The sequence below is a fragment of the Triticum urartu genome, chromosome 1 (genome assembly GCF_003073215.2).
Source record: "Triticum urartu cultivar G1812 chromosome 1, Tu2.1, whole genome shotgun sequence".
Taxonomy (NCBI): domain Eukaryota; kingdom Viridiplantae; phylum Streptophyta; class Magnoliopsida; order Poales; family Poaceae; genus Triticum; species Triticum urartu.
The window spans coordinates 415,328,334-415,351,006 of NC_053022.1; positions in this window are offsets into that span (position 1 = coordinate 415,328,334).

The window sequence follows — 22,673 nt, forward strand, 5'->3', positions numbered from 1 at the left end:
TTCATCTCCACCGTCGACCTCCTCCAGCCTCCATGGGCTCCTGTTCATCCGGCCTCCACCGCGCGCTACTCCACCGGTTACTGTTCAACCACCCCTCCACCGTCTACTGTTCATCCAGCCTCCACCGCGCGCTACTCCACCGGTTACTGTTCAACCACCCCTCCACCGTCTACTGTTCATCCAGCCCTCCACACCACAGGGTCCTGTTCAACCACCCCTCCATCGTCTACTGTTCATCCAGCCCTCCACACCACGGGGACCTGTTCATCCACCCCTCCACCGTCTACTGTTGATCCAGCCCTCCACCACACCACGAGGTCATGTTAATCGACAAGCAACGCCACCACTCACTGTTCATCCAACCCCCCCCCCCGCAACGCTCACTGTTCATCCCATCGATCGGCTTTAGTTAGCAGCAGTAGCGAAGGAATCGCTCGATTGGGTTCAGTTAACAGCCATCGATCGATCGCTCGGGTTCAGTGACGCGTAGCCTGCAGTGCAATCGCTCGGGTTCAGTAAGAGCCAACGCCTCGCACACATGCGCGTATGTGTACAAGAGAAACGTGCATCGCTCGGCCCCCGACCTCCCACCGTAACCGGGAACTCCCCGAAATTTTCCTCCCCCTCGCTTCTACCATGGTTTTTTCTGTCATGGATGGCCCAAAGAATGTCATGCAGCTGTGTCTCCGGCCCGCCCAGGACGGAAAGCCCATTTTCTGTCATGATTTTTTTTCATGGAAGTAGGAGCCCACCACATCTATGATGATACCGGGTTTTGTCACAATTATCGTCATAGAAGTGTCATATCTATGACAGATTTTTTTCATTCGGCCCAAAATGTCACGGATGTGTCTTTTTTTGTAGTGAAAATATGGAGACGTATCGTGAGCTAGATACCGTTGTACTATTGTATATGCTTATTTTCTTAGTGGCTGATTGCGTGTGTGGTGTGGTGGGCACATCATTTCTAGTTGTGGTGGGTCAACATGAAGACTCATGGGTTGGTTCCATCCTGCGCCACATATAGGTTGGACCGAGACGTGTTATACGAAGACCCATGTGGAGGACTCGGCGTACAACATGAAGCAACCGGAGTCGCGGAGGACTCTATCCCCACTGGTGATAAGCCGACTATATATGATTTGTAACCCTAGGCCCTTAGTATGTTATACAAGCTTGGGGGCTAGTTCGTCGATAGTATACACACACGTACAATGCCTGGTATTCAAGTTAACTTTGTACACACCCATATCACTAATATACAGTACCAGGAGTAGGCTCTATCTTCAACTGCAAGGGTCCGATCCGAACTAGGGTAAAACTTTGCCTCGCATTACCATCCAGCCTAACAGCCAGGGATATCCTACCGAATGATATGATGAAATCATATCTGCCAACTACTAAGAGAGAGGTGTGTCGGGGGGGGCAATATGTGCGAGAGAGGCCTAGAGATACTGTGCGTGCGAGAGACACGTAGGCACATATATGTGCTGATAGAGGGCTACTAGAGACCGTGCATGTGTATATATGCATGTGAGAGAAATAGTGTTTTCCAACTGAGATTAGTGAAAAGAGTGGTACATAGTAGTCAGAAAGAGAGAGAGAGAGAAACGGAGATAGCATGTGCGTGAGACATCCCGACACCCTGAGAGAGATTGTGAGCATGTGTGAAAGACAAATGCCGATGCATATAAAGTGTGTGTACTTATGCGTTAGATAGAGAGATATATAATGCGTTTGTGAGAAGGGGGCGAGGCATAGTGCATCTATGTGTAAAAGGAGGTTCTACGCATTAAATTAAAATATAAATGGCATTATTATTTTTGGATGAGATCATGAATTTTGCAAATTGCATACGGATGAAAATCGGTCTATCAGACACCCATACTCTATTGAATTCTAGCATGTGCATGTGTTTATTTCATATTATCGATCCATAGAGTGAGAGCTGTTTGAAATACAGGCAATGGATGCTTTTGCAATTCATATATAAACATTAATTAGTGCACTCCATGTTTTTAGTGTGAAGCACTTTATACATTTGCCACTTGTATGGATACATTCCAAATTTCTAGCTACGAAATAGAATACACGTCGAATTCAACATAAAGGGGGTTTCAAAGACTCGAATTCATAGGAAGTGCATTCATCTATTTGAACCCGAGATAATGGCATTTGTAAATTAGATGTAAAAGGGGGCATCGATCTTTGATGTGAGTTTGAACATGCTATATATATTCATATGCATATCTAACTTTTTTTTGCAACCAAGGAGATTATATCTGGAACCATGCATGAACTGAGGTAAGTTGCATATTTTTTAATATATACTCGTGTACAATGTATATTCAAATGTACCCCCTCCATTCCAAAATAATCGTAGCTTTAGGATTTTCAAGAGTAAAGATTTGTGAAGTTTGAAAAATCCTGAAAGTTCAATTCAAGAGAACTGAAAATGTTAATGCTTCTCCAAATATTGAATGAAGCGCCAAATAGGCCTCTGGTCACCCGTAACCGTGCGAGACTAATGTTTTGGTGGTAGGAAATTACTGTCCTGACTCTGGCCCATGTAGCCTATCGGCCCAATGTCCAAATGTCTAAACTGGGGTAGGTTTGTAACTTCACCAAGACGCCAGTCTCAACCGCCTCCGAGAAGCATTCATACGCCGTGGGCGCCTACCCATGCGCTCAGCCGAAATCTATCCCGCCCACATTTGGGACACCTGACATGACTGTCCTACCCCCAACCCGCAATATGTCCGAAATTTTAGATGGGGGCAAAGTTTGTAACTTTCCCCAAATTTCAAACTAGCGCGTCTCAAACCGAAACATTGTTCCTCGCCTCCCTCTGTTTCCCCATTCATACTCCGTGGGCGTGAAAATGCCCTCTCCACCAGTAGCGAAACCCCAGCCTCCTCCGTCCTCCACCCCATAGTGGCCAATCCACCACCGCTCTCCTCCATCACGCCGGAGCCGGTACCCCAATGTCGTCGTCCAACGCAACCGCAACACCTCTACGACTTAGCAGCTAAAGCCGAGGCAGAGATGCCTCCACGACGCCGACGCCGACATGCGGCATACCAGAACCACTCTGACCATGCCGTCCTGCGCCTCACTGCTGCGGCTGCACTATCGCAACCGTCCACCGCACCGTAGCTGTTCCCGCTACGCCGTCGTTCGCTGCCTCAGATCTGCTTCCCCACCGCCGACAAATGGCCACCGCACCACACTCAACAACTTGGCCCTGGGTTCATCCAAGGCTGCACCGTCCTCCACAACTTCTGGTTTCCGGCGAACAACAAGAAGATCGTCCGAAAAACAGAAGGAGGACACAGCACTGCCAGCAGAAAGAGGTACTCCTCTTCCCTTATTCGTGAAAATCTTACGTCTCCGCTCACACCGTATTCATCCCACTAAAGAAACTAGTTGAGCGATTCTTACTGCATCTTCTTTGTGATACTAATTGCACAAGGTTTCCTCCCTTTTACTATTTCACCTTTGCTAGAGGTCAGTAGCCCGCCTGGATTTTAATTCAGGGTCAGCCGAACCACAATTAAAAGAAGAAGCACCCACTTAGGCGTGCGGAGCACCTAGTCCGCCTGTCCTTGGGGAAGCGGCCCATCGGTGTCTATCATAGGGGTGTGGGGCGCAGGAGCTGCTTGCGCCCGATCTGGAGGTCGGCGGGGCTTGAATGGATGGCTGGGGGCGGTGCCAAGCACAACGGTGCGGTGAGGTCGAGGGGAGGGCGCAGGAAGGGGAGGAATACTTGGCCGGTGGTTGCTGGCATTTCGAGGAAGATCGTCAACACTGACTGGTTGGAGGTAGATGAAGGCGATCTGCCCGTTCTTTGTACATCGGACGGTGGAGAAAAAATGGACTGGCCTATTTGCTTTCAATCGACTGTTATTTTCATAGGATCTTGTAGTAATTTAGTGTGCCATGCATGTTGTAGAGCTATCATATGTCTCCCGTCATTTATTTCTCACCGACCTGCTATCTGCTACCTTTACACTGTACTAATTGTGCACACACTTCAGCCATACTCACACTATTGTTTTTTTATGCATGGGTATTTCAGACTCTAACGCAGTGTTGATAAATGCAGAAAAGAAAAGACAGAAGTCGCTCCAGTGTAATTCGAAGATAAGCACTAAGCGTTTCAACGCTCTAATGGGTGTAGTGTCAGCAGTTGCAGACAGTAAACGTAGCTCTGCAGTTGATGATCTCAATTGCCACACACAACCATCACAGGTGCTTGCTTTAACTTCGCGCTGTCAAATGTGGTTGCATGTTGCATATGGTGTCTAGCTTGTATTGCTTCCAATTTGGTTAAATTGCATCTGCTTACTTTACACACTATACCATTGATAATGACATTCCTTCCTGTTTTTGATACATACTACATATGTCTATTAACCATGTTCGTACATCAAATTAATGCTCTTTTGTATCCCTCGTCAATCACTTATGATGAGACAATCACCCGAGTGGGTTACTGTGAGACGCCCTACTCGTTTAAAGAGTGCACTGTCATCCTCCCCGCATGATTCTCAAGAAACAGCAAGGCTAAATGAAGATAGTCAACGTAGCTCTCTAGTTGATCACCGCAATTCCCCCACACCACCATCGCAGGTGCTTGCTCTTACTTGGCAGTGTGATATGTGGTTGCATGTTGCATATGGTGTCTACCTTGTAATGCTTCTAATTAGGGAAATTGCATCTGCTTAGTTAACACATTATACCTGTGAATATGACATGCCTTCCTGTTTTTGGTATATACTACGTCTTTCTATTAACCATGTTCTTACATCAAACTACTTTTCTTGTGTATCCCTCATCAGTGCTCCTAATTTGTTAAATTGCATCTCCTTACCTTACACATTATACATGTGAATATGACATGCCTTCCTGTTTTTGGTACATACTACATCTGCCTATCACACCATGTTCTTACATCAAATTACTGTTCTTGCATATCCTGCGTCTATCGGTTATGATGAGACAGTCACACGCGTGGGTTAATATGAGACACAATACTCTTATAAAGAATGCAATTTCATCCTCTCCACGTGATTCTCAAGAAACAGCAAGCCTAAATGAAGATATTGAATGTAGCTCTGTACCTGAACACCGCACTTCCCCTACACCACCATCACAGGTGCTTGCTCTAACTTCATAGTGTGATATGTGGTTGCATGTTGCATACGGTGTCTAGCTTGTAATGCTTCTAATTAGGGTAAATTGCATCTGCTTACTTTACACACTATACCTGTGAATATGACATGCCTTCCTATTTTTGGTACACAATACATCTATGTGTTAACCTTGTTCTTACATGAAACTACCTCTCTTTTGTATCCTACATCAATCACTTACGATGAGTCACCTTTATTCGTTGCATATTGCATATTATTTCTAGCCTGTTGCCATGTATTGCTTCTAATTTGGTCAAATACATTTGTTAGGGCACCCTTTTAATTTGGCAGAGTGATATTGGTTTCATCTTTCACATGGTTTCTAGCTTGCATCGATTCTAACAAGTTCAAGCACCTTGTGCTTAGTTTACACTTTATGCATCATACATGTCAATATGTCACGCCGTCCTGTTTTTCATACATATTCCATCCTCCTATCATGCGGCTTCCTTACATGAAAGTAGTGTTCGTTAGTATCATGCATCAATGAGTTCTGAAGAGAAAATTTTATTCCTTTTTCTTGTGGGTTTGACTTGACAAGGCAAAATCAAGAAAGAGGCAGGAAAAGATTAAGGAAGGCAATGATGGTGGTCCTCTGCAGCAACGTAAACGGAGCATATGTACCGATTCTCCCTGTACTAATAGTGCATTACAAGGTCCAAGTCTCCACTCCCCTACTCCACCATCCAAGGTTCTTGCTCTAACTTGGCAGTGTGATATCTGGTTGCATGTTGCATATGGTGTCTAGCTCGTATTGCTCCTAATTAGTGTAAACTGCATCTGCTTAGCTTACACATGATACATATGAATATGACACGCTTTCCTGTTTTTGGTGCATACTATATCTTTCTATCACACCATGTTCTTACACGAAACTACTCTTCTTGTGTATCCTGCATCAGTCACTTATGATGGGACACCTTTAAGTTGGCAGTGTGATATTGGTTTGCGTCTTCAATATGATTTCTAGCATGTATTGCTTCTAGTTTGATGAACGCCACCTATGACGAGACAGTTTTAACTTGGCAGAGTGATATTGATTGCACCTTCCATATGGTGTCTTGTCGTGTTTCTAATTTGTTGAAGTGCCTTCTGCTTAGTTACCACATCATAGGTGTGAATATGTCAAGCCGTCCATTTTTTCGTACATATTCCATCCTCGTATCATGACTTTGCCTTTCATCAGAGTAGTGTTCGTCACTATCATGCATGAATGATTTCTGAAGAGCGAATGATATTCCTTTTTCTTGTCGGTATGACCTCACAATGCAAAATCAATAAAGCTGAAGGAAATTGGCAAGGCATTGGATGATGGTGGTCCTTCCGAGCAACTGAAACAGAGGTTCTCTACAGATTCTACTCCGCCATCCTCCCAATAAGATTCGCAAGACAACGCAAGGCTAGATAGTCAATGTAGTTCTGTAGATGATGAGCACATCTCCCCTACTCCACCATCACAGGTGCTTGCTCTAACTTGGCACTATTATATGTGGTTGCATGTTGCGTATGATTTCTAGCTTGTATTGCTTCTAACTTTGTTAAATTGCATCTGCTTACTTTACACATAATGCCTGTGAATATGACATGTGTTCCTGTTTCTACATCAGACTACTATGCTTGCATATCCCACATCAGTCACTTATGATAAGGCACCTTTATGTCGCCACTTTGATATTGGTTGCGTCTTGCATATGATTTCTAGCATGTACTGCTTCTAATTTGTTGAAACGCCATACAGTTTTAACTTGGCAGAGTGATATTGGTTGCATCTTTCATATGGTGTCTAGCTTGCAGTGCTTCTAATTTGTTGAAATGCCTTCTGCTTAGTTACCACATCGTAGGTGTGAATATGTCACACCATCTTGTTTGTCATACATATTCCATCCTCGCATCATGTGTTTGCCTTTCATCCGAGTAGTGTTCATCTATCATGCATGAATGAGTTCTGAAGAGCGAATTTTATTCCTTTTTCTTATCGGCTTGACTTCACAATGCAAAATCATTACAGCTGAAGGAAATTAGTTCAGTAGTGGATGATGGTGGTCCTTCGGAGCAAATCAAATCGGGGGTCTCTACAGATTCTACTCCGCCATCCTCCCAACAAGATCCGCAAGACAACACAAGGCTAGACAGTCAACGTAGATGTGTAGATGATGAGCACATCTCCCTTACTCCACCATCATAGGTGCTTTCTCTAACTTGACACTATTATATGTGGTTGCATGTTGCGTATGATGTCTAGCTTGTATTGCTTCTAACTTGAATTGAATCTTCTTACTTTACACATAATGCCTGTGAATATGACACATGTTCCTATTTCTAGAACATACGTGTATATGATGATCACATCTCCCCTACTCCACCATCACAGGTGCTTGCTCTTACTTGGAACTGTTATACGTGGTTGCATTTTCCGTATGATGTCTAGTTTGTATTGCTTCTGATTATGTTGAATTGCATCTGCGTAGCTTACAACTTATACATGCAACGATCACTTACCCATAAGACACATTTAACATGGGACTGTGATGTAGGTTGCATCTTGCATTATCTTCTAGCTTGTACTGCTTCTAATTTCTTGAAATGGCACTTACGACGAGACACTTTTTACCTGATAGAGTGATATTGGTTGCATCTTCATATGGTACCTAGCTTTCATTTCTTCTAATTTTGTTGAAATGCCTTCCACTTACTGTTTTTTCATACATATTCCATCCACCTATCGTACGTGTGAATATGAAACGTTGTCTTTTTGTATATATTCCATCCTCCTATCCTGCGCTTGCCTTACATCAAAGTAGTGTTCGTCTGTATCATGCATCAACCAGTTATGTAGAGCTAATTTTATTCATCTTCTTGTGGTTTTGACTTCATAAGGCAATATCAGAAGATAGGAAGGAAAAGAGTAAGTTAGGGGATGTTGGTGGTCCTCCGCACCGACACAAACAGAGACGCTCTAGATTTTCCACTGCTACTTCTAATGAAGTTGAAGTCCCAAGTCTACATGATGAGTTCATCTCCCGTACTCCACCATCGCAGGTGCTTGCTCTAAGTTGATAGTGTGATAATTGGTTTCATGTTGCATATGTTGTCTAGCCTGTATTTCTTCTATTTTGATTAAATTACACCTGCTGAGTTTATACGTTATACATGTGCATATGACATGGCTTTCTGTGTCTAGAATACACTGCATCTATCTATCATACCATGTTCTTACATCAAAGTACTGTTATTGTGTATCCTGCATCAGTCACTCATGATTGGACGCTTTTAACATGGCAGTTTGATAGTGGTTGCATCTTGCATTGATTTCTATGTTGTACTGCTTCTAATTTTTCGAATTGCCACTTATGACAAGACACTTTTAACTTGGCAGAGTAATATTTGTTGCATCTTTCATATGGTGTCTAGCTTGCATTACTTCTATTTTCTTGAAAATCCTTCTGCTTAGTTTGCAAATCGTAGCTGTGAATATGTCATGCCGTCCTGTTTTTCTTACATATTCCATCCTCATACGGTTGTCTTACATCAAAGTATTGCTTGTTTGTATCATGCATCAATGAGTTCTAAAGAGTGATTTTATTCTTTTTTGTTGTGGGTACAGCTTGACATGGCAAAGTAAAAAAAAGAGCAAGGAAAGTAATATAGTAGGGACTGCCGTCGAGATTCTGCTGGTACTTATAATGCAGTAGAAGGTCCAAGTCCACCGGCTAAATCTACAAACACAGTATCACCTGCTCCACTAGCTGCAGCATCTGCTTCGACTGTACTAGCATCTCAACCAGTTACTCATTCGTTTGCTCCGGAACTGGCCAGTTCCCAAGCTGCCTTCACACCTAACACTACTTCCGAAGCACTGCTGACACAACAGGACTTGGCAAGATCAGATGAACCTCATGAGCATCAACACCAAGACGGTACCTGACGGAGTCAAGTTGCAGTTGCATGCTCCTTTATATGTACTCTCACAGTTTGATGTACACTAACACTTTCCATATTCGTTGGTGAACTAGCACCACAGCGCAAGCGGAAAAAGACATTAGGGATAATGCTTGGCAGACTAACAAAATCTAAAGGAGGAAGAATGGAGATCCATTTTGAGGCAGGTTTAAAAAGCCCACGTGATGCTACAGAGTCAGCCAAGTTAGTATCAGAGGCAGCCGTTGCTGTTAGGTGTCATGCATGTATCCTCCCAACGTGGATCCAGTACAGGAATGAGAAAGACAATACCCATTTTAACACCTTCCTTGACCATTTATCCGTAAGTAATGTTATTCATCGCAATTAGTAATATTGTATTGCTCTGTCCCATACTTTCCAACTTCCTCCTAATAAGACTCACATTCTTTTTTAAACAGATGAGGTTCAAGTTGGATCTGAAAGATGATGCAACTAAACAAGAATGCACTCATGTTTTTCAGTCTGCTCTGCGACAGTATCGGTACCACCTTTGAAAATCTCGCTTTGAAGGCAAGGCTAATAATGAAATCGCCCAAACATCTCCAGTGGAATATATTACAGATGAAGACTTGACAGCCCTCGTTAAACACTGGTCTGATCCAAAGTATCAGGTAGGCTATATGTATTTGATTAGACCACATATTGAACTTGTATTTATGTATGTGCCTTACAAGTGTATCTTCTTCTAGGCTAACTGTTTGAAGAACAAAACCAACCGTTCTAAAGTGAAATTCCAATAGACAACATGATCTCGTAGCTATATTGCACACTGCGAGGCTCTTGTAAATAGCTTCTACTTCCTTCTTTTTTTGTGCCATATTACTGTATCTATATTGACTTGTTCCAAATACAGAGGAAAGCCCGTGCGGACCAAAAAGAACCTGAACCGAATGCAGTGCAAATCTTCAAGGATTGCCACACCAGCAAGATGAACGGCATGAGCACACCAGTTCAAGCCGCTGTTGTAAGTCCTTACCCCTCCTTCCTTGAACTGATTGGTACTATGATGTGTTCATTTAACTACTTGGTTTGCAGCCAATGTCAGTTACTCTATTCACTTTTATTCACAGTTGTCTTAACGTATCATTTCACCTTAGATGGTTTAAAAGAGATGAAGGATAATCTTTTGGTCTTGTAATCTAGTTGTTATGTTCACGTGTGCACACAATGATAAAATAGCCTGTTTGTTTTATATATGTTTGCCCATGATATGAATGATGTCATACTATGTTCATCCTACTTCAAACCATGTCTCTTTATCCTTAGATGTCAACGAATGTGAGGAAATAGACAATACAGTAGGCATGCTACATGGACATATGTTCCGAAAGAGATTTTATTATGTAGTTGGCACTACAATACATGCTAATGTATTACAGTAGTTCACCAAAATAAGTTATGTATAAACATTTAACCTACTTTGTTTATTTTTGTCTCATTAGTAACTTATCTGGTACACTAATCTACAAGTTCAAACTTTCAGGAAGCTATGGACCAAATGATTGAACAGCCACAACCACCTAAAGGTGACGAGGCTACTATAGGCACAATGTCAACTCTTGCTGCATTGCGTCAGTATCTCTCCACTAACAGTGCAAAAAGCACCTTCCTGCGTAATTCTGGGTTGGTTGTGAAGGCAACCTCGTCCAAATCGCCTACTGAACCAAATCTTCCTGCTAAACAGAGTGATATATCTGTGCTCCAGACACAAGTCCAATCCCTAATGGGCGTTGTTTCGGAAACAAGAATAGTGGTTGAGAAATGTTGTCAATATATGAATGGTTTTGAAACCAGACTATCAGACATTCGCTTCGTTGTTCAAGAGCAATGGCAGAAAAAGGTGGAGATCGTGCTGCTCCATCAGATTCTATAGCCTGAAACATTAGCACTCAGGTCAAATGATCTGTGCTTCTATACATCTGATGGTGCTTTTATCTGGAAGGACTGTAAACTTTATGCCAACATGCCTTTTGTTGTATGGTTGGAATTTATTTTGTTGTGATACAACATTTATGATGCTGCCTCAGGCTGCAGTAATTACGATGCTATTTTTGTATAGTGTAGGTTTATCTTAGTAATGTATTCGGCCGAAAGCTTCATAGGAGCCCAACATGCCAACATTCGTCGGGCCCATTCCAATGATTACGGGCCGAAATTGGCATGTAGCCCACTAAAAATATCTGGGCCTAAATCAGCATAAGCTTTCATATTTTTTTGGTAGGCCTGTGCCCATAGTGGGCCTTTAACAGGCCTAAACATAATTTGGGCCCTCGGTAAAAATAGGCCGTTTATAGGTGTACATATCGCGAGCCCATAAAAAACATGGGCCTTTAATAGACCGAAAGTGAGATTGGGCCCTGATTGTGCCAAATAACCCACTGGACTTAGCAGGCCGAAATGGTGGCCCATTTACGATGCGGATCTTTGACAGGCCGAAATTTGGACGGGCCGTAAATGCGCCGACCTAATACACGGGCCTTTAACAGGCTGGAACTTTGGTCGGGCTAGATTATCGTCATTTTTATATGGGCTGTTAATGGGCCCGATATGACGTTGGGCCACATATGGCCCATGGTTTACGTCCAGCGTTAACAGGCCGAAAATAACAACAAGCCGAAAGTGGCCCAAAGCTATAGTGGGCCGCTAACAGGCTAAATGTCAGACATGGCCGAATATGACCCAAATCCTTCACGGTCATTTATGGGCCGAAAGTTTTGATCGCATGTAAATGGAACCAGATGAAGCCGGACCTTTAACAGGCCGAAAATACACCGGACCGTAATTCGGCCCAATTACTTAGCGGACTGTTAACGAGCCATAAGTGACCATGGGCCGCATTGATGACAGGTTTAGGACAGGCCGTTGATGGGCCGATTTGACAGAGAATGTTGGGCCTTTAGCTGGGCCGGCCCATTATGGTCTGCACAGTCTTGTGGGCCTTTAGCTGGGCCGGCCCATTGTGGTCCGCAAAATCTTGTGGGCCTTTAGGTGGGATGACCCATTATGGTTTGCAAAATCGTGTGGGCCTTTAGCTGGGCCGTCCCATTATGGTCCGCTAAATTTTGTGGGCCTTTAGCTGGTCCGGCCCATTATGGTCCGCTAAATCATATGGGCCTTCGGTTGGGCCGGCCCATTTAAACTATGTGGGCCACTTTTGGGCCGGTCTACGTGTCAACTTATCATAGGCCCATCTCGACCGTTGGATGAGTGACACCTATGCCAACGCAGAGCTGACGCATGGATCCCTCAGCCAATGAGAATTTTACACGTGGAAAATCGGCATTGGTCGTGGCTGTTAACAGGTTATCGGATCCAAAATCCGACCCGATAGCTTAACGGTGTTCCGTTACGGTGGATGCCACATGTCGGTCACCCTTGACGAAAGCACTTCTGTGACGCACAATTTATCGTCATGGAAGTGGACACTTCCGTGATGATAATTTTGGCAATGTCATGGAACAATTCTATGACAACACAGGTATGACTATCTTGATTCTATCATAAATTTGTCATGGATGTACATGCATGACAGAAAACGCGACCTACTGTGACAAACACGTATCATCATGGAAGTGTATTTTTTTGTAGTGTCAGCACAATGAACTATCGCAACGGTGCATACTTAGGGGTAACACTTATACCTTGAAATTTTAGTTAAGGATTCATCTTATAATGCTACTGCCGTACTAAGCAAAATAAGATGCATAAAAGATAAACATCACATGCAATCAAAATATGTGACATGATATGGCCATCATCATCTTGTGCCTTTGATCTCCATCTCCAAAGCACCATCATGATCTCCATCGTCCCTGCTTGACACCTTGATCTCCATCGTAGCGTCGTGCTCATCTGATGACCCACAAGCATAGGGGATCTATCGTTGTCCTTTTGATAAGTAAGAGTGTCGAACCCAACGAGGAGCAGAAGGAAATGACAAGCGGTTTTCAGTAAGGTATTCTCTGCAAGCACTGAAATTATCGGTAATAGATAGTTTTGTGATAAGGTAATTCATAATGAGTAACAAGTAACAAAAGTAAACAAGGTGCAGCACGGTAGCGCAATCCTTTTTGTAGCAAAGGACAAGCCAGTACAAACTCTTATATAAAGGAAAGCGCTCCCGAGGACACATGGGAATTATCGTCAAGCTAGTTTTCATCATGCTCATATGATTCGCGTTCGTTACTTTGATAATTTCATATGTGGGTGGACCGTTGCTTGGGTACTACCCTTACTTGGACAAGAATCCAACTTATGATTAACCCCCTCGCAAGCATCCGCAACTACGAAAGAAGAATTAATGTAAACCTAACCATAGCATGAAACATATGGATCCAAATAAGCCCCTTACGAAGCAACACATAAACTAGGGTTTAAGCTTCTGTCACTCTAGCAATTCATCATCTACTTATTACTTTCGAATGCCTTCCCCTAGGCCCAAACAATGGTGAAGTGCCATGTAGTCGATGTTCACATAACACCACTAGAGGAAAGACAACATACATCTCATCAAAATATCGAACGAATACCAAATTCACATGACTACTTATAGAAAGACTTCTCCGATGTCCCCAGGAACAAACGTAACTACTCACAAATCATATTCATGTTCATAATCAGAGGGGTATTAATATGCATAAAGGATCTGAACATATAATCTTCCATCGAATAAACCAACTAGCATCAACTACAAAGAGTAATCAACACTACTAGCAACCCACTGGTACCAATCTAAAGTTTTGAGACAAAGATCAGATACAAGATATGAAGTAGGGTTTGAGAGGAGATGGTGCTGGTGAAGATGTTGATGGAGATTGACCCCCTCCCGATGAGAGGGTCGATGGTGATGATTTCCCCCTCCAGGAGGGATGTTTCCCCGGCAGAACAGCCCCACCAGAGCCCTAGATTGGTTTCGCCAAGGTTCCGCCTCGTGACGGCAGAGCTTTGTCCCAAAATCTTCCTTCTATTTTTTTTCAGGGCAAAAGACACCTTATACTAGAAGATGGGCATCGGGGGGCTTCCAGGTGGCCCACGAGGCAGGGGGCGCGCCCAGGGGGTAGGGCGTGCCCTCCACCCTCGTGGACAGTGGGTGGCCCCCTCTGGTGCTTCCTTCACCAAATATTTTTATATATTCCAAAACTGAATTTCGTGGAGTTTTAGGACTTTTGGAGTTGTGCAGAATAGGTCTCTAATATTTGCTCCTTTTCCAGCCCAGAATTCCAGTTGCCGGCATTCTCCCTCTTCATGTAAACCTTGTGAAATAAGAGAGAAAAGGCATAAGTATTGTGACATTATGTGTAATAACAGCCCGTAATGCAATAAATATCGACATAAAAGCATGATGCAAAATGGACATATCATCGTCTCGCCAACTATTGCTTCTACAACTATCACTAACACATAGTGATAAAGTAAAGCAATTACATGGCGTTTGCATTTCATACAATAAAGAGACAACCACAAGGCTCCTGCCGGTTGCTAGTAAGTTCTACAAAACATGATCATCTCATACAATAACGTATATTGCACCATGTCTTGACCATATCACATCACAACATGCCCTGCAATAACAAGTTAGACGTCCTCTACTTTGTTGTTGCAAGTTTTACGTGGCTGATATGGGCTTCTAGAAAGAACCGTTCTTACCTACGCATCAAAACCACAATGGTGATTTATCAAGTTTGCTGTTTTAACCTTCAAAACGGATAGGCCGCAGTCAAATTCGATTCAACTAAAGTTGGAGAAACAGACACCCGCCACCACCTTTATGCAAAACTAGTTGCATGTCTGTCGGTGGAACCGGTCTCATGAACGCGGTCATGTAAGGTTGGTCCGGGCCGCTTCATCAAACAATACTGCCGAATCAAAATAAGACGTTGGTGGTAAGCAGTATGACGATCACCGCCCACAACTCTTTGTGTTCTACTCGTGCATATCATCTATGCATAGACCTCGCTCGGATGCCACTACTGGGAAATGTAGCATGTGATATAAAAAAAATCCTACGCTCACGCAAGATCTATCCAGGAGATGCATAGCAACTAGAGGGAGAGAGTGTGTCTACATACCCTCGTAGACCAAAAGCGGAAGAGTTTGACAACGCAGTTGGCGAACTTCTTCTTGTTCCGACTGATCAAGCACCAAACGTAAGACACCTCTGACTTTTGCACACGTTCAGCGCGATGACGTCCCTCGAATTCTTGATCCAGCAAAGTGTCGAGGAAGTAGATGAGTTTCGTCAGCACGATGGCGTGGTGACGGTGATGGTGATGTGATCCGCGCAGGGCTTCAGCCAAGCACTACGAGAATATGAGCGAGGGTGTAATCTGTGGAGGGAGGCACAACACACGGCTAACAGATATTTGTCTGTGTTTTAGGTGCCTCCCCCTCATACATATAGGTGGGAGGGAGAGGGAGTAGCCAGGGGGTGCCCCAAGTAGGCCGAATCCTACTTGGGGTTCCTCCCTTATTCGGCCCCTTTTCCTTTTTCACCGAAGGGGAAGGAAAGAGGAGGGAGGAGGGAAGGAAGGGGAAGGCCGAATCCCTCCCCTTCCTTCTCTCTTCCCCTTTTTCCTTTCCCCTCTGGTGCGGACCATGTGGGGGGCACAACAGCTCCTGTTGGCTGCTGTGTTTCCCCTCTTGGCCCATTAGGCCCATATCTTTGTCGGGGGTGCTCGGAACCCCTTTCCGGTGACCCGATATGTACCTGGTACCCTCGGAACACTTCCGGTGTTTGAAAAACATCATACTAGATATAAATCTTTACCTCTCGACCACTTTGAGACTTCTCGCCATGCCCGTGATCTCATCCGGGACTTCGAACAACATTCGTTCACCAAAACACATAACTCATATAATACAAAATCGTCACCGAACGTCAAGCGTGCGGACCCTATGGGTTCAAGAACTATGTAGACTGATATGTCTCCATCGTATATAATTTTCCAAACACTTTTGACCTTATTTTGGACTCTAACTTGCATGATTTGAATGGAACTAACCCGAACTGACGCTGTTTTTAGCAGAATTGCCATCGTGTCATTTTTGTGAAGAAATAAAAGTTCTCCGAATGACCTGAGACTTCACAGAGAATATTTTTGGAATTTATAAAAAGTACTGTCGAAAGAATCAATACCAGGGGGCCCACACACTGTCCATGAGGGTGGGGGGCGTGCCCACCCCCTGGGGCGCACCCCCTATCTCGTGGGCCGCCTGATGCTCCACCGACCACAACTCCAACTCTATATATTCACGTTCGGGGAGAAAAAAAATAAGGGAGAAGGATTCATCGCGTTTTATGATACGAAGCCGCCGCCAAGCCCTAATATCTCTCGGGAGGGCTGATCTGGAGTCCGTTCGGGGTTCTAGAGAGGGGAATCCGTCGCCATTGTCATCATCAACCTTCCTCCATAACCAATTACATGATGCTCACCGCCGCGCGTGAGTAATTCCATCGTAGGCTTGCTAGACGGTGATGGGTTGGATGAGATTTATCTTGTAATAGAGCTAGTTTTGTTACGGTTTGATCCCTATTATCCATTATGTTCTGAGATTGATGTTGCTATGACTTTGCTATGCTTAATGCTTGTCACTAGGGACCGAGTGCCATGATTTCAGATCTGAACCTATTATGTTTCCATGAATATATGTGAGTTCTTGATCCTATTTTGCAAGTCAATAGTCACCTACTATGTGTTATGATCCGGTAACCCCGAAGTGACAATAATCAGGACCACTCTCGGTGATGACCGTAGTTTGAGGAGTCCATGTAATCACTAATTGTTAATGCTTTGTTCCGGTACTCTATTAAAAGAGGCCTTAATATCCCTTAGTTTCCAATAGAACCCCTCTGCCACGGGAGGGTAGGACAAAAGATGTCATGCAAGTTTTTTTTCCATAAGCACGTATGACTATATTCGGAATACATGCCTACATTACATTGATGAACTGGAGCTAGTTCTGTGTCACCCTATGTTATAACTGCTACATGAGGAATCGCATCCCACATAATTATCCATCACTGATCCAATGCCTATGAGTTTTTTCACATATTGATCTTTTCTTAGTTACTTTTTCGTTGCCACTGTTACAATCATTACAAAACCAATACTGTTACTTTTTCCATCTTTACTGCTACCATCATATTACTTCGCTACTAAATACTTTGCTGCAGATATTAAGCCTTTCAGGCGCGGTTAAATTGACAACTCAACTGTTAATACTTGAGAATATTCTTTGGCTCACCTTGTGTCAAATCAATAAATTTGGGTTGAATACTTTACCCTCGAAAACTATTGCGATCCCCTATACTTGTGGGTTATCAAGACTATTTTCTGCCGCCATTGCCGGGGAGCATAGCTCTATTCTTTGAGTCACTTGTGATTTATATCTGTTGATCACTATGAGGAACTTGAAAGATGAAAGAACCAAGATTTTTTCCCTCAACTACGAGGGGGGGTAAGGAACTACCATCTAGCTCTGCACTTGATTCACCTTCTGTTATGAGTAAACTTGCGACACCTACTCCTGCTATTTATTCTGATATGTCGCATGTTATCGATGATGCCAGTTCTGCTTTGCATGATGCTTATGATGAAACTACTTATATGCTTGATAATACTGTGCCACTAGGTGAATTATTGAAACAGATAATATTGATGAAAGTGATGATGAAGATTCTCTCCCTAGATATGAACTGCCTGTTGTGCCTGAGGGTTATGTTATGGATGAAGAAACTGCTAGAGACTTTTTAGCTTGCAATGATAGATATGATCTTAAGAAACTATTTGCTAAGCTGAAATAAAAATCCTTGCATGCTAGAATGAAACATGACCCTGCTTTTGCTACTTCACCTATCTGTATCTCTGATAAGGATTATGATTTCTTTGTCGATCCTGAGTTAATTACTTTGGTTGAATCTGATCCTTTTTATGGCTATGAATCTGAAACTGTTGTGGCACATCTTACTAAATTAAATGATATAGACACCCTGTTCACTAATGATGAGAAAACTTGCTATTACTTTATCCTTAAGTTATTTCTGTTCTCATTAAAGGGTGATGCGAAAATATGGTTCAATTCCCTCGATCCTGGTTGTGTGCGTAGTCCCAGGATATGATTTATTACTTCTCTGCTAAATGATAACCCACAAGTATAGGGGATCGCAACAGTTTTCGAGGGTAGAGTATTCAACCCAAATTTATTGATTCGACACAAGGGGAGCCAAAGAATATTCTCAAGTATTAGCAGCTGAGTTGTCAATTCAACCACACCTGGAAACTTAGTATCTCCAGCAAAGTATTTAGTAGCAAAAAAATATGATAGTAGTGGTAACAGTAGCAAAAGGTAATGATAGCAAAAGTAATGTTTTTGGTATTTTGTAGTGATGATAGCAATAGCAACGGAAAAGTAAATAAGCGAGGAATAATATATGGAAAGCTCGTAGGCAATGGATCGGTGATAGAGAATTATGCTGGATGCGGTTCATCATGTAACAGTCATAACCTATGGTGACACAGAACTAGCTCCAGTTCATCAATGTAATGTAGGCATGTATTCCGAATATAGTCATACGTGCTTATGGAAAAGAACTTGCATGACATCTTTTGTCCTACCCTCCCGTGGTAGCGGGGTCCTTATGGAACTCAATAATATTGATAGGAAGTACTCCTAGAAGTGCCTAGAGCCTAGATCATGAATCAAAACTACTTGAAACCATATAAATTTGACATGCAAGCTCAAGAACATGGTTACCTAGGCAGCATAAATTTGCAATGAATAAAGCACTAGAACAAAAACTAATTGGACCAATGGAGGAGTCACATACCAAGGAACAATCTCCCCAAGCAGTTTTGTGAGAGGTGCTTTGAGCAAGGAGATCGAAAATGGCAGCAAAATGAGCTTGAACTCGTGCTTGAGTTGGATATTCGTGTATGTGGGAGGAGGAAGAAATGTGTGGGTGCAGGAATAAGTGGAGGAGGGCCACTGTGGGCCCACGAGGCAGGGGGCGCGCCCCGGGGGGTAGGGCGCACCCTCCACCCTCGTCGCCAGGTGGATGACCCCCCTGCTGTGTTCTCAGTGCCAATATTCTCAAATATTCTAGAAAAAAATCATATTTAAATTTCAGGGCATTTGGATAACTTTTATTTTCGTGGTATTTTTATATTGCACGGATAATCAGATAACAAATAGAAAAATATTTATTTTTATTTTCTTTAATATAAAAAAACAGAAAGTAAAAGTGGGGTACAGAAGGTTGTGCCTTCTAGTTTCATCCATCTCATGATCATCAAAAGGAATCCATTAACAAGGTTGAGCAGGTCTTGTTAACGAACTCATTCCGAATAACATGGAACCAGAGAAATTTCGAATAACACTATGTTAACTCAATGGGGATATGCACATCCGCAATAGTAAGAAAGTGTGCCTAACAAGAATATCATATTTCTTCTTGACAGTAGGAAGAGGAAATTCAAAACCTCCAAATATAATCGATGGAATTTTTCCAATAGAATTGATACTGTGGACTTGAGGTTGTTTCCTCGGAAAGTGTACCGTATGCTCATTACCATTAACATGAATAGTGACATTGCCTTTAGTGCAATCAATAACAGCCCCTGAAGTATTCAAAAAGGGTCTTCCAAGAATAATATACATACTATCGTCCTCGGGAATATCAAGAATAACAAAGTCCGTTAAAATAGTAACATTTGCAACTACAACAGGCACATCCTCACAAATACCGACAGGTATAGCAGTTGATTTATCAGCCATTTTCAAAGATATTTCAGTAGGTGTCAACTTATTCAAATCAAGTCTACGATATAAAGAGAGAGGCATAACACTAACACCGGCTCCAAGATCACATAAAGCAGTTTTAACATGGTTTCTTTTAATAGAGCATGGTATAGTTGGTACACCGGGATCTCCAAGTTTCTTTGGTATTCCACCATCAAAAGTATAATTAGCAAGCATGGTGGAAATTTCATCTTCCAATAACTTTCTTTTATTAGTAATAATATCTTTCATATACTTAGCATAAGGATTCATTTTAAGCATATCAGTTAATCGCATACGCAAAAAGATAGGTCTAATCATTTCAGCAAAGCGCTCAAAATCCACATCATCCTTTTTCTTGGATGGTTTGGGAGGAAAAGGCATGGTTTTCTGAACCCAAGGCTCTCTTTCTTTACCATGTTTCCTAGCAACAAAGTCTTTCTTATCATAACGTTGATTCTTTGATTGTGGGTTATCAAGATCAACAAGAGGTTCAATTTCTACATCATTATCATTACTAGGTTGAGCATCATCATGAACATTATCATTAACATTATCACTAGTTTCAGGTTCATTACCAGATTGTGTTTCAGCATCAGAAATAGAAATATCATTTGGATTCTCAGGTGTTTCAGTAATAGGTGCATCTACATTATTTCTCTGATAATCTTGCTCAATTCTCTTAGGGTGGCCTTCAGGATACAAAGGTTCCTGAGTCATTCTACCACCTCTAGTCATAACTCTAACAGCGTTATCATTATTCTCACTATTCAATTCATTGAGCAAATCATTTTGAGTTTTAAGTACTTGTTCTACTTGAGTGGTAACCATAGAAGCATGTTTACTAATAAGTTTAAGTTCACCTTTGACATTAGCCATATAATCACCCAAGTGCTCAAGCATGTTTGAATTGTATTTCAATTGTCTAACAAAAAAAGCATTAAAATCTTCTTGCTTAGCCATAAATTTATCAAACCCATCTAAGCATGGGCTAGAAAATTAAGTAAATGGGATTTCAGCTTTATCATATCTATAGAGAGAATTTACCTTTACTACCTGTGTCGGGTTATCAAGACCATGTTTTTCTTCAACAGGCGGTAAATTAAGACCGTGTATTTCTTCAATAGGAGGTAAATTCTTAACATCTTCAACTTCAATACATTTTTCTTTCATAGATTTCTTTGCCTCTTGCATATCTTTAGGACTGAGAAATAGAATATCCCTCTTCTTCGGAGTTGGTTTAGGAATAGGGTCAGGAACTGGCTCAGGAGGTGTCCAATTATTTTCATTTGTCAACATATTATTCAATAGAATTTCAGCTTCATCCAGTGTTCTTTCCCTGAAAACAGAACCAGCACAACTATCTAGGTAATCTCTGGAAGCATCAGTTAGTCCATTATAAAAGATATCAAGTATTTCATTTTTCTTAAGAGGATGATCAGGCAAAGCATTAAGTAATTGGAGAAGACTCCCCCAAGCTTGAGTATTCTATAGTCTCACCTAAATAGCTTGGCGTAATCATGGTCATAGCTGTTTCCTGTGTGAAATTGTTATCCGCTCACAATTCCACACAACCAGGATCAACAGAATTAAAACATATCTTAGCATCACACTTTAATGAAGCAGGTTTAGGTGTCGCAAGCTTACTCATAACAGAAGGTGAATCAAGTGCAGAGCTAGATGGCAGTTACTTACCTCCCCTCTTAGTTGAGGGATAGATTTTGGTTTTTGGATCTCTCAAGTTCTTCATAATGATAAGCAGATATAAATCACAAGTGACTCAAAGAATAGAGCTATGCTACCTGGCAACGGCGCCAGAAAATAGTCTTGATAACCCACAAGTATAGGGGATCGCAACAGTTTTCGAGGGTAGAGTATTCAACCCAAATTTATTGATTCGACACAAGGGGAGCCAAAGAATATTCTCAAGTATTAGCAGCTGAGTTGTCAATTCAATCACACCTAGAAACTTAGTATCTGCAGCAAAGTATTTAGTAGCAAAATAATATGATAGTAGTGGTAACGGTAGCAAAAGGAAACAGTAGCAAAAGGTAATGATAGCAAAAGTAATGTTTTTGGTATATTGTAGTGATGATAGCAATAGCAACGGAAAAGTAAATAAGCGAGGAACAATATATGGAAAGCTCGTAGGCAATGGATCAGTGATAGAGAATTATGCCGGATGCGGTTCATCATGTAACAGTCATAACCTAGGGTGACACAGAACTAGCTCCAGTTCATCAATGTAATATAGGCATGTATTTCGAATATAGTCATACGTGCTTATGGAAAAGAACTTGCATGCCATCTTTTGTCCTACCCTCCCGCCGCAACGGGGTCCTTACAGAAACTAAGGGATATTAAGGCCTCCTTTTAGTAAAGTACCGGAACAAAGCATTAACACATAGTGAATACATGAACTCCTCAAACTACGATCATCACCAGTAAGTATCCCGATTATTGTTACTTCGGGGTTAACGGATCATAACACATAATAGGTGACTATAGACTTGAAAGATGGGATCCAGAACTCTCATATATTAATGAAAACATAATAGGTTTGGATCTGAAATCATGGCACTCGGGCCCTAGTGACAAGCATTAAGCATAGCAAAGTCATAGCAACATCAATCTCAGAACATAGTGGATACTAGGGATCAAACCCTAACAAAACTAAATCTATTACATGATAGATCGCATCCAACCCATCACCGTCCAGCAAGCCTACGATGTAATTACTCA